General features: G+C 44.4%; 1 protein-coding gene across 1 annotated transcript in view; it reads right to left on the reverse strand.

Moving 5' to 3' along the window:
* Positions 1–5,075, reverse strand: part of LOC147698597 (protein HP-25 homolog 1-like) — a 158,087-nt gene extending 153,012 nt beyond the window's left edge. Inside the window, exon 1 of the mRNA XM_086935191.1 lies at positions 5,027–5,075. The gene's annotated coding sequence lies outside the window, so the exon portion shown is untranslated. The remainder of the gene's footprint in view (positions 1–5,026) is intronic.
* Positions 5,076–13,387: the final 8,312 nt, after the last annotated feature.

Genomic DNA, 13,387 nt, shown 5'->3' on the forward strand with positions numbered 1-13,387 from the left:
AATATTTATATTTGAGGAAAGAACTACTCACCAGCTGCAGCAAATTATAGTTTTTCACAGCATTTCGAGTGTTGTACTCGATGCTTGGATAACAAGCATTAAGCACGGGCACACGGACAGCGGGAGGGGGGGCGGGAACGGGATAAAAACAAGTCAGGTCCCGGGCCGCGCTGTGATTGGCTGTCGTCACGAGGGTGTCCCGGGCCGGCAGCCAATCACAGCGCGGCCCGGGAATGACTTCACGGGGGTGTCCCGGGCCGGCAGCCAATCGCAGCGCGGCCCGGGACAAAGAGGCAGGGCTTAAAAAAAGCACCAGAAACGCCCCCGAATCGCGTTTTCAAGAGAAAGCGCGATTGACAGCCTCTGTCTCCCAATGGCTAGCCTCCATTTATGGAGCTAGCCAATGAGAGGCAGAGGCGGTGCCGACATCCATACTGAAGACAAAAGTTTTCAAACTGGGAGGGGCACTGCCCCTCGCCAGGTCGAAACCTAAAAAAGGCATTCTCTCTGAGTATATTTATTAGGTTTCCCTTTTTGGGATTTGTGTTTTATTCTAATTGCTGATGGTTGTAATTTTTTTTCCTTTACTGCTTATCATAGCGTGTGATCTGTACTAATGTTTTACTTGGCATAATTAATTCAATAAAGCCTTCTAAACTAAAAAAATAAAAGTTTGCAAATGGCTCTACCATAGTAGGAGCCAGTAACTTTAGGAATATTGGCTGCTAGTTGATGTGCAGTTTCGCCAATGAAGTTGTTCCATAGTCTAATAACACCACCCGCTCTAAACTTTAGGATTCTCATTATTATTATTATTATTATTATTATTAAAATATTTATAGAGCGCGACTGTCACCTGGCAGGTATCCTGGCGCTGTTGGCTACTCCTGGGGGGTCTTAGACGGGGGGGTTGAGCTATGGCTGGGGATTTAAAGGGGCGGAGGAAAGAGCCAAGTTTTAATTTGTTTCCTAAAGGGAAGGAGATGAGGGATTTGGCGAATATCGACAGGCAGACTGTTCCACAGCTTGGCAGCAGCTACTCTGAACGATCTTCCCCCAGTCCTGGCCTTCTTACATCTGGGCACTATCACAAGGCAGGCGGTTGTAGACCTAAGTGTTCTGGTGGGAGTATACCACGAGAACAGACGTTGGAGAGGTCTGGGTCCGGCACCGTGTAGTGCCTTAAAGACCAGGCAAAGGGCTTTGAAGGCAATGCGTTGCTTCAGCGGCAACCAATGCAGCTCGGCCAATGCTGCGGTGGTCGAAGATCTCCTGGTCCAGCCAAGAGCCAGTTTGGCTGCTGCCGACTGAACTCGTTGGAGTCTGTCCAGTAGTGTCGCAGGGGATTCAAACAGCAGGGCATTACAATAGTCTAGGCGACTAAGAATAGTGCACCTGACTATCAATGCTCGGGCAGAAGGTGGTAATAGAGGCAGGACTTTGCGCAATGAGCGCATAAGGCCTGAGCAGGTGGCGACTGTTCTTGAAACCTGCGTTTCCATGCTTAGTTGGTGGTTTAGCATGACGCCCAGGTTGCGAACACTGGTGACCGGTGGCGGGTTGTTAGAGTTTTCCGGGGGCCAAAACTCAGCAGGCAGAGGGCGGGGTATGCGGCTCGCAGGGCAGAACAGAACCTCGGTTTTCGAGGAATTAAACTGGAGGGAGTTTCTGTGCAGCCAGCTTGCGGTGTCTCTTAGACAGTTATGGAAAGCTTCTAAGGAGATGGAATCTTCGCCCTCCCAAGAGAGAAGGAGCTGAGTATCGTCCGCATAGTTTACTGTGGTCATGTTGTGTGATTTGATTAGAGTGACCAAAGGTTTCAAGTAAACATTAAATAGAATCGGGCTGATAGAGGAGCCCTGGGGAACACCGTGAGGGACAGGGGAGAAGGCCGATTGGAAAGGGGGAAGGGATACAGCCTGTTTTCTGTCACTGAGGTAAGAGTGGAACCAGATCAGGGCCGTGCCGTTGATCCCTGCCTCTCTCAACCGCTCGAGCAGGATCCCATGATTGACAGTATCGAATGCGGCAGACAGGTCTAATAAAATCAAGGCCACGGCTTGGCCCCTGTCTGCACGCATTCGAAGCTCCTCCATGGCGGTGAGCACAGCGGTTTCAGTGCCATGGGCTGGGCGAAAACCAAATTGGAATTCGTGCAGAATGTGGTGCTGCTCGAGGTGGGTTGAGAGGCAGTTACTGACCCAACGTTCAAGCACCTTCACCGGGAATGGCAGAAGTGATATGGGGCGGAAATTGGACAAGCATTCTGGATTAAGCGTGGGTTTCTTTAGAAGCGGGGTGATGAGCGCTTGCTTCCAGGGGGTGGGGACGAAGCCACAGCTGAGGGATTGATTACAAATCATCCGGAGAGTATGAAATAATTCGTGCCCGTATGCTTTCCAAATTTTCGGAGGCAAAGGATCAAGGGGAGATCCTGAGGTGATGCCTTGTGCCACTTTATCAAATTCAGTTTGAGAGAGAAGGGGGAAAGCTCGGAGCCTGTTCGTGGGAGGGCAGGCTGACTTCGAAGAGTCAGGATTGATGGGGCTGACTTCGGGAGGGGTGGGATGGATGTGTGGTGGGGGCGTGGCTAGATTGTTTATGATAGTCTCAATTTTGTCGGTGAAAAACTGAGCAAGGCTATCACAAAGGGTCTGAGATGGGGGAATGGGGTTTTTGGCGCAATCAGGATGTAAAATATTGTCCAGGATCTGAAATATGCTTTTAGGACTGTTGGCCACATTAGCTATAGTGGAGCAGTAGTAATTCGCTTTGCTCTCTGTGATGGCGGATTTATATTCACGGAGTGCCTTTTTCCAAAGGACTTTATTGTTATTGCAGTATCCGTGTCTCCACTGTCTCTCAGCCTGTTTACAGGTTGATTTGAGGGTTTTCAGGGAGTCGTTGTACCAGGGAGCAGGTGCTCTACCTTTGGGTTTGCAGAGTTTTAGGGGGCGGCCGAGTCCGCGATGGAGGTGATTTTGCGCTAAGGGATCTGTAGTTGTATTCCACCGAATTGGAAGAGGAGAAACTATCTTCCACCTCGAAGACTTTGGCGGAGATGCTAAGTTTTTCTAAAGCTTTCCAGTTGCGATAAGAAAATTGTGGTGGCAACTGAGTCTTGGGCTTTCTTATTGTGGCGTTATTGATGTAGAGTTTAATGAGCGAGTGGTCTGTCCAGCTCATAGGCAGGATGTCGCCTACTTGCGTTAGACCCGGACTCGAAAAGATGAGGTCAAGGCGGTTGCCAGCGGAATGGGTGGGGTCCTTTATCAGTTGGTGAAGCCCCACACTGTCACAGGACAGCAGAAGATTGTTTAGACCTGTGTCTAGGCTGCCGTTTGGCCAAAGATTGAAGTCTCCTAAAATAATAAGTTTATTATGGGAGGTTGCCAAATTAGTGATAATCATGAGGAGCGCTTGCTGTTGCGAGAGGGAGAAGGCCCCAGGCGGTCGGTAGCAGATAATTACCGTGAAGGTGACTCCTAGGTGGCAATTTATAGTCAGACCGAAAAGCTCGATTCCGGGTACTGGATCTATGTCAATGGTGTTCATTTGCCACGAGGCTCGGAAGATGACACCGACACCGCCACCGCGGCCTTTGGGTCTAGGGAGATGGAGAATGTTAAAATTTAGAGGGCAAGCAGAGGCTAAGTCAGTCTCACAGTTGGCATGTGTCCAAGTCTCAGTTAAAAAAAGTACATCTAGATGATGTAAGTCTATAAGAAGATTAATTTCAGTGGCATGCTTCGGTAACGATCTGACGTTCAAGAGGCCTCCTCATGACGAGCAAACCCTTTTTATAATCCTTAATGTAATAATTGGCTTTTGATGGATTTGCCAAATCCATCAAGAGTCAATTATTACATTAAGTGTTGGTTGACTAAGAGACACAATTGTTGTTGCTCTTGTTATGAATTATGTCCTTTTAAGGTTTGCGATTAATGAAATGATTCAGTGTATTTCAAATTGATGAACATGATTTTGTAAATGTTTGTTGGATGTTTTTTCTTTTTATGTTTTTCCTTTGATGTTATTTCCTTGAATGTTTTTGTAATATTTGATTGAATAAGATTGTAAGTGCTTTGTTGAGGTGTGTATTCTTTTACCGCCTAAAAACTTTTCTAGAGAATATTAGTTTCCATAGAGAATATATGAAGAATAGGTATAAATAAATGTACCAGACCAGATCTAATGAAATAGTTTATTTGGTCTTTGTTAAAATCATATTGTAAGTAAGTGTGAGAAGGGGGCATCTTTGTGTGTGTTGTGATATAGAAACGTTCCAGCCCCATATTGAATCTCTGTGCACAATCCGTAGAAGTTGCTTTGACACCATAACTATAAGCATGTAGCTCCTGGATTTTGGACGATTTCAATGCACGCTCCTGGGGATTTTTTATGAATAGTTAAATCCATGAATATTGTGAGAGGAAACCTACTATGAGTAGAATTAAAGAGCTTTAACAAGTCTTTCAGAATCCGTCCCATTGCCACTAAACTGGGGATTCGGTGGACTTTCAAGAGAAGTTGCCCTTATAGTCAACTTTGTTGCCATTTATAGGATTTTGAATGATAACAACAGTAATAGAAGAACTGTAAATTCTCTTGGAAATATTAAATGTATTTTCTTTCATGGAGAAGCAGTACAATTCATTCAGATCAAGAAATATGTCGCCGTTTGTAGTTTAAGTCAATGAAAAAGACAAGGTGTATCAACCAAGAAAGGCAAATCTAAACAAATGTGGCCCATACCATTATTCCAAAGATGTATTGTACTAAAAACACATATTAGTTTCAGATTGATCGAAATTTTAACATTATTGATCAGAGACACTGTCTATATCTATAGCGAGTAGATTTTGACAGGAACACCAGTTGTCATGTTACTTTCATTTACTTAAGTTTAAGACTGTTAGACTTTGATAATTGAGCTGAAAGAAAGGCTAGCCTTTTTCACAATTCAGTGTTACATTTTTTTACCTCCCAATGAAAGCAATTATTTTAAAATATGATCTTAACTTACCTTTTGCTTCAGGATACTCTGCAACCTAAATTGATATTCTTTGAAAATGATACCTAGTGTGGCGTTAGCAATTTGCAAGCATTTTATACATTTTTCCTAAGGAAACATTAACCATCTCACAAGCATTGCCGACCCAAACCTGAATTACGATGATCTATTTCTTGTTTCTTTTCAGTTAATTATAAACCGGGCACATTACAACACTTGTCACGCTCTTTCTTTGCAGACGCAAGTGTATTCAACATTACTAATTGTTAGACCTGTCATTCTTGGGGGTTTCCCAAACATTTTGTCTCCTGTTCTCCTGTTTTTGACTGGTTTTGCTGACTTTGTATTTGCTGGCTTTCGGAATACGGGTAATTTTCCACTCCTAACCAGTGGTAAAGTGCATGTACTCTTTACCTAAAACATGATAACAATCGGTTTATCCACAATTGGCATATTTGATTTACTTATTCGTCGCTAGTAAAGTGCACAGCACGTGCCCAGGGACTAGAAATCATATACTACTAATGGGCCTGCAGCACTGAATGTGAAACCCTCTTAAGTAGCACTTTAAATATGGCTCACTGCCGAGCCTGGATGTGCAGTTTTAAACTGCCATTTGGATCTGCCAAGTTAGCCTACTAACTCTTAAATGTATGTTTCACTACTGCAAGGCCGATCTCTCCAACAGGATAACATTGCCTTGTGCCTTATGACGTTTTATCAGTGTAGTTTCCAATTGGGAAAAGACGGGGAAATCAGATTTGGTCTAGTACGATCAGATGGCCCCAGTTGGCGCTTTATGATTCTAAGCACAATAATGTAATTTAATTTAATCTTTAAACATTCCTAACTCCAGTTCTGTTTATTGGATTCTTGTTGCTTGGTCTTGTTTTACTCATAAACGTATTTGTTATTTTTCTAAAGTGGTGTGGTGACCTTTTGTGGTGTTTTCGCTGTGTTACTGTGTGTGTGGTGCACAAATACTTTTCACATTGCCTCTTAGCTAAGCCTAACTGTTTTGTGCCAAGCTACCAAAGGGTGAGCACAGGTTAATTTAGAGTGTGTTACTGACTTACCCTGACTAGGATTGTGGTTCCTGCTTGGACGGGGTGTATACTTTGCCGACCAGAAACCACATTTCTAACAGTAATGTTTCCATGAACACAGTTTAGTTATAGGAGCCATTCTTAGTCAAGAGTATTTTATTATTACTGATGGTCCTGCCCTTTCTTTAAAAATATGGCACTCTGTAGTAAACTAAACATCCATTACTACGCAGTCATTACAACGACCTACCTTTACAATGTGACTGTTACAACACAACTGCCTTTACATCACATGCCATTACAGCGCATACCATTACAACGCACGCCATTACAACGCATTATTAGGTAAGTAATGGAGGTTTTTTTTAGTATTAGGGTGGGTATGGGTTTTGGGGTGCATGGGAATAGTAATGTTTACCACTACACTATCCAACACTTTCCCTACTGTTGCACTCACTGGAGTGGGAATAGTAATTTGCACCCCTACACTATCCAACACTTAGTAAATTTTACTTCTACACTATCCAACACTTACCCTACAGTTGCACTCACTGGAGTGGGAATAGCAATTTTTACCCCTACACTATCCAACACTTACCCTACTGTTGCCCTAAAAGTATTATGAGTTGTAATGGTATGCGTTGTAAAAGTATGCGTTGTAATGGTAGTTTAAAAAAATATGTTGTAATGGCATGCATTGTAAAATTATGCAATGTAATGGTAGTTGCGATGTAAAGACTGCATTGTAAAAGCATGCATTGTAATTGCATGTGTTGTAACGCCATATATTCCCAAGAAAGGAAGTACAATTTTAGCAAAAGAGCTTGAATCTTAGTCTTTTTGAGCAGCATACAAAGTTGTGGGTCTACCCAATCAGTGCAAATTACCAGAACTTTGTATCCTTCATGACCTGTAATGGAACCTTGACAGATTTTGTCACAGGATTCTGGCATTTATGCAAGAGTACACTACATAAAGTAGATTGTACAGATCCCTAGCGGGAGTGAGAGGAGTTTCGAGAAAAGCCTTTTGAGAGATATACCATTGAGAGAGATTATTGGAAAAGAGTTAAGAATATAGGGCCTGATTTATAGTTTGACAGATGGGAATTTACTCCATCAGGGCGATAGAGTAAATTACTCCATCACCCTGAGGGAGTACCCGCCCAGCAAAGTTAGTGATGTCCGCTGGCGCAGTGAACATCTCTTGCATTTACAGGAACCACCATCAGAAAGGTTCCTGTAAAAGCTTTGAAAGTTTTACGGATGGTTCCGTCAATATGACAGATCTGGATGTCAAAGTTTAAAAAACATATATTTTCAAAAAGTAAGTCCCAAAGTGAGATTTTAATTTTGAAAACTAAAAAAAACAATTACCCTCTTTCCATGAGAAATTTCAGCCATGGCATGGAGGTCATTTTGCAGTTTTCACTGCATGTACCTGACAGGGAAAACTGGCCATGTGTTTGCCCACTCTAGGGCGGGCAAACACATGCCTAAACCTCCTACAGCCCTTACTCCGTCGGGCTGTCTGAGTTGTATGGAGGCAGCACAGACGGAGTAGTTTCCACCATCTACATATTGAGGTGCTGTCTAACTATAAACGAGGTGAGCGGAACTTCACTTTGACAGAGAGGGTACTCCGTCACCGTGGTACCTGTACAAGCAGGACCCACAATCCTAACCAATGTAAGCTAGATGCACACTAAAAGATAACCTGTGCTCACCCTCTGATAGCTTGGCACAGAGCAGCAAGGCTTATCTAAAGAGGCAATGTGTCAAGTATTTGTGCAACACACACACAGTAACACAATGAATACACAACAGAAAGACTCCTCACTAGTTCAGAAAAGTAGATTATTATTTTCTGAACAAAACAAGACCAAAACAACCAATAGCCAATGAGTATCAGCAGAGATTTGAATTTTAGAAGAATACAAGTAAAAATAGCACTTAGGTTGCACTGGACCAGGGCAGAGTCAATAGTTTGGGCTGAACGCAATGGAGCGCTGGTTGGCTACAGGACCCAGTCAGGTACCGGTAAACAAAGTACCTTATCCTGGTCGCAACAGCAAGAGGTGGTGCGCAGTAGAGCGATGCGTCAATGTCAATCCTGCAGTGATGGCAATGCGTCAGTTCTGCAGAAGAGGCGCTGAGCCGAGGTGCGTTGGATCCACGGTGCAATGTGCCGAGTTTCTCCAAGCATTCGTCGGGATGCATTGATCTCTCCAAGCTGCTGCAGCGGCGTTACATGGTTCCAATGTGTCAGGGCTCTCAATGAAATGCAGTGGTTCAGTGAGTGATGCACTGATTCTACTCAACAACCGGTTACCACGGGTTCCGCTACACACAGACACAAGATGCATCAATTTCCATGATGCAAGTATCTGGGTCCACTTCCAGGAAACCCGGCACAGGAGCAGGGGTGGGGACTTCCATATTCCTGAGTCTCAACTAACAGAAGGCAAGCAAACAAGCCCTTGGAGCACAATAGGAGGAAATAGCAGAATCCAGCTCTCCTTTAGCTAAGTCAGTGGGCAGCAGGACAACAAAAGAGAAAAGGAGGCCTTCCAGATGAGTCCTTTAGGCAGCACAGCAGTCCTTCTTGCAAGGTGCAGTTGGAGTTCCAGCAGTGTCTGGTTTTAGGGGGTCAGAGACCCAGTACTTATACCCAAATATGCCTTTGAAGTGGGGTGACTTCAAAGAGTGGTCTTTGAAGTGCACAAGTATCCCTTCAACCCAGCCCTGTCTCCAGACTTGCTATGGGGTAAATCAGCGCTTTGTGTTGCGACTGGACACTACCTATTGAAGTGTAAGTGTTAGATAGTCTCTTCCCTCCTACCCAGGAACACCTGTCAGAATGCAAATGTATGTAGGTGAGTACTCAGACACACTTAGCCTTCCTATGTTTTTTGGGTGTTTAGAGAGAATGTACAAAGTGTAGCTGCCACCCACCCCAGACGTGTATTGGAGACAGGCTGCAAAGCACACAGAACTGTAAGTGCAGAGAAATGTATCCATACTAATATAATAAAGAGAGAGCCCAAACATTTGAGGCGGATAATCTCAGGAACCACAGCACCAACACAACACCCAATACTGCGTTGGAAAGGGCAGTTGCAGCAGAAGGACATAGGCTATGCAGATGCCCACCATATACATTTAAAATGTAAAAGAACCGTGCCAGCAAAGTAGTCCCTTGTGGGCGTGTCTGCGTTGTGCTATGGGCGTGTGCTGGGGCGTGACAAATGCTGGGGGCGTGTGTTACGCTCCGCCCTTCATGGCATGTCTCATATCGTGTGGTAATCCCACCCTGCTCCCTATAAAACCCCCTGCACCCCATAATCATAACCCACCCTTACTCCTTAAAATACCCCAACACCCTTAAACACTAACCCATCCTAACCCTATAAATATACCCAGTACCCCAAAACTCAAACCTAGCCCTGAACCCTAAAAATACCACTGTACCCCAAAACCTAGCCCTGAACCCTTAAAATATCCCTGTACCCCAAAACCCAAACCTACCCCTGACCCCTAAAAATACCCCTATACCCCAAAACCCAAACCTAGCCCTGAACCCTAAAAATACCCCTGTACCCCAAAACCCATACCTATCCCTAAACCCTAAAACTACACTTGTACCCCATAGCACAAAACTATGTCTGAACCATTAAAATACCCAAACACCCCAAAACATATTCCTCAGTACCCCAAAACATATACCCCTATACCCATACTTACCTTATCCAAGCATTAAAAAAAACATGCTTTTACCATTCATGCATTTACAACGAATTTCCTTGTAAATGTATGCGTGGTAAAAGCATATAAAATGGAATGCCATGCGTTATAATGGCATAGCGGAGTGATGGTACTTTTGGAATGAAAGTATGCGGAGTGATGGTATGCGGAAAGAAAGTTGCGGAATAATGGGTGTTTACCCTCCCCAGTAAGTACTTTGGTGGCACGGCGGCCCACATCTCCAGCAACATACTCATATTTTTTCACCACCCATTTGAAAAATGCACAGGTCTCTCTCATTGATGGCTAGCACCGACATACACTTTTAGACACACCTCCCGCCACAAGTTCTAGAATTGCGAACTTTAGAGCTGAGGAGCTACGTTCGAATCTCTGCATCAGCTCAACATCCTGTGATTCCAGGCAAATCGCTTTGTCTCCCCGTGCCTACCAAAAATGAATGTGTTCTTCTGTAATGTAAATTGTGCCCATGTTATCGAGTTCGCGCTATATAATATTGCAAGGAAAAATAAAGTTGGGAAACTCGTGTTCACACACTACTGAACGCGCACTCTAAAGTGCATCAGCAGTGCACTGTGAATCGGAGCGTTTCACAGGCCTGTCACAGGTAAGAAATGCTATCAAAACGAAATCCTACAAAACAATATACTACTGGCCGGCAGCAATTCATACCCGGACAACGTCAGGATGGGCTGCAAGTACTTTCTGAAAGTGGAATTTCTAAAACAATATTGTGAAATCCAACTACACCAGTAAGGGGGAGTTATCAATACAATTCCAAAGATATAAAACATTAACCAGTTGTTCCTTTCTATTCAGGAATTACAACTTAAAAGTGTATCAAGAATTCCCAATGTTAACCTATGAGAGAATCAGGCCTCACAGTAGTGAAAAACATATTTAGCTGTTTGTCACTACCAGGACATGCCCTGCCTTTTACTTATAAAACACCCTACCCTAACTACCTAGGGCCTTCCTTAGGGTTGAATTAGGTGTAATAAAAGGGGCTAATAAGACATGTCAAGTAGTTTTAAATGGCAAGTCAAAGTGGCAGTGCACACACAGGTACTGCAATGTCAGGCCTGAGACAGGTTTGAAAGCCTACGAATGTGGGTGGCACAATCAGTGCTGGGTATATGGTATACCACTTTACAAGGGACATACAAGTAAGCTAAATTTGCCAATCCTGTACACACCAATGTCACCATGTTTAGGGGAGATGCACATGCACTTAAACACTGGTCAGCAAAGCTAAAGTGCTCAGAGTGCTAAGGCCAAGAAAAAGAATCAGCAAAAAGTGGAGGTGAAAGGGAAAAAGTCTGGGGAAAGACCACCCTAAGAATGCAGATTTAACATAGGCCACCGCCCCCCCCCCCCCCCCCAGCTGAAAGTTAAGAGATGAAACCAACCTCTAGGGAGTTCCCATCCTTAAGGTGGAAAAAGCTAGATAAACTATCAGCATTTATGTAGTCTACCCCAGGTCTGTGTTCCACCCTGAAGCCATACCTTGTAGGGAAATGGACCACCTCAACAGAGTTCGATTCTCACCCCTCATTTACATGATCCGCCTGAGGGGCCTGTGGTCAGTCTGAATCAGAAAGTGAGTGCCAAATAGGTATGGCCTCAACTTCTTTAGTGCCAACACCACAGCAAAAGCTTTCCTCATGATAGCACTCCACCTTTGTTCCCTGGTGAGTAACTTCCTGGAGATGAAGGCTACAGGTTGGTTTAGGCCCTCCTTATTAAGTTGTGACAGTAATGCCCCCTCACCATGCTCTGAAGCATCTGTTTGAACAATAAGCTCCTGGAAGAAGCCAGGGGCCTTGAGCACAGGAGCTGTGCACATGGCCTGCTTAAGGGAGTTAAATGCACTTTCGCATGCCTCAGTCCAAATCACATTTCTGGGTTTGTTCTTAGAAGTCAGCTCTGTCAAGTAAGCAACCGTGACCTGTGGGCACCAAACTCTGCACCGCCTCTCTTCACTTCGCCACCCTGGTCTCACTGACGCCGTGGCTGCCTGCTGACTTCGACACCCGTGACCGCACCATCCGTAAGTATTGCGATACACCGCCTGTCCCACACCACAGTCCGGACCGATCGACGCTAGCTCCCTGCAACCGGCATTGTCACCTGCACTGTGATCTATCAGGAGCGCAATGAGCACTGCCTTCACTCCACACCCCAGCCCTAGTCTCACCGATGCCGCTGGACGACTGTCACCGAGCTACTACCTGCACCGCAACCTGAGGACACCGCACGCCGCACCGCTCCGCGCACAAATTGCTGCCTAGCAGGATTGTTTTTGTACAGGAAGGGGCACTTTCCTTCACCAAAATAATCCTGAGGGGCGTTTTTCTCTTTCTATGTGAGCTGTGGAATGCCGCACACATGGAAAGAGGAAAAAACAAGGAGAAATTAAAACCTTACTCCTTGTTACGCCTCCGCTTGAGCGGGGTAAGGTTTTGACGCTGCCCCAGGTTTACGTGATTTTGTAAATCTGGGGCAGCATCAAAATTCATGGGTGTTGCATAAAGTCCACAGAACACCTTCCTAGATGCAGAGTAAGGCAACGCAGTGACTTGCGCTTCTTTGTCTTACTCCATATCTATGAGACCATGCAAAGCCCCCGATGTGGCTTTTCATCAACATATGGTTGAGACGCTTGCGCCACCACAGCATAAAAAAAAAGTGATGCTCTTGTGATGCAAGCCTCTCATAAATAAGCCCAAAATATTCTGTACTTTTTTAGGTCTTTCACCATGAGGTATCTACATATACAATAATGGACAGCGCAAATGAAAAATACATTTAAAACGTTATTGCTCAGTGGGAAATGCACTGTAGTACATTATGAAACCTCTATTAGTTAATGTACTGCAAAGATCTGTGTGTAACCAGAGAACCACAGAATTAAATCTTGACTGGTGCAGTGGAGAATAGTGTTGTGCATTTTTAGTGCTACGAGGTCATAGCCCATGACAGACAGCACTGTGAATATGTAAGTCGACTTTTTATACTTGCATTACACACAGGGTAAGATAGAATACTGCAAAATGTGCAGCTAGTTTTACAATAAAATGGTGCTTTGAAAATGTAGATTTTAGTAATACCAGAGCGTATGTAATGCAGTTTTTTACATAACTGTCCCTTCAAAACCTCTTTAGGGGCACTAAGGGCTGTGTAAATACAGTTAAAATCAAAAGCAAGATCTTCCCAGCCCAGTTGATAACTGTTTGCACTTCTATAAAAAAAAATATTTGTCATCACAAAGAGCCAGAACTGCTCCCAAGTATCCTTTACACTTGCAGATAAGGCACTGATAGGCACATTTGCCTTTCATTCAAGCAAGCAACTGATAACGATCTAAATTAGCTGTCCCAGGATGGCTGTCTTTCTGCAGGGACAAGTGAAGCTGGGGAATCCGTGACCCCCTTCCCAGGAGTCCACTGCCTCTCTGGGGGTAGCGCCCCACAGATTGAAGACTTCTGCTCTAAACTCATAGTGGCCCTCTGGAGTGGTGAAGGCTGAATTCTCCTCTGCTCCCTCTGTTAGGGTGATCTGCC

This window comes from Lissotriton vulgaris, chromosome 8, assembly GCF_964263255.1.
Source record: "Lissotriton vulgaris chromosome 8, aLisVul1.2, whole genome shotgun sequence".
Lineage (NCBI taxonomy): Eukaryota > Metazoa > Chordata > Amphibia > Caudata > Salamandridae > Lissotriton > Lissotriton vulgaris.